Below are 544 nucleotides of genomic sequence, written 5' to 3'. Positions count from 1 at the left end.
TGGGAGGATGGGCGAGAAGAGTATCTCAGCCATGCAATTTAGTAAAGGTTTCAAGAGAAATGAACCCTCTTTTTTGTGTACTCCTCGATTAGAGGAGTTCGAAAAGGCGAATGGTCCTATTCCAAAACCCGTTAAAAGGCTTATTCGGGAATTTGAGGACATCATGCCGGAAGAATTACCAAAGAAATTACCACCAAGAAGGACGATTGATCATGAGATCGAACTTATTCCAAGCGCTAAAGCTCCCGCCAGGGCACCATACCGTATGTCTCAGCCTGAGCTTGAAGAGCTTAGGAAGCAGTTGGGGGAAATGTTGGAGAGTGGAATCATTGTGCCTGCAAAGTCGCCATACGGAGCTCCTGTATTGTTTCAGAAAAAGACTGATGGCTCTCTTAAAATGTGCTGTGACTATCGAGCCCTGAACAAGATTACTGTAAAGAATAGCTATCCTATCCCACTGGTCGCAGATTGCTTCGATCGACTGAGTCGGGCGAAGTATTACACAAAAATTGATCTCAGGTCCGGATACTGGCAAGTTCGGGTT

General features: G+C 45.4%; 1 protein-coding gene across 1 annotated transcript in view; it reads left to right on the top strand.

Moving 5' to 3' along the window:
• LOC111366962 overlaps positions 1-544 on the top strand; it is a 5954-nt gene that overhangs the window by 679 nt on the left and 4731 nt on the right. The gene's annotated exons all lie outside the window — the stretch shown is intronic.

Source organism: Olea europaea, chromosome 18 (genome assembly GCF_002742605.1).
Source record: "Olea europaea var. sylvestris chromosome 18, O_europaea_v1, whole genome shotgun sequence".
Classification (NCBI taxonomy): Eukaryota; Viridiplantae; Streptophyta; class Magnoliopsida; order Lamiales; family Oleaceae; genus Olea; species Olea europaea.
The sequence above is the reverse complement of the archived record's forward strand: the minus strand, read 5'-3'. Positions and strand labels throughout refer to the sequence as shown.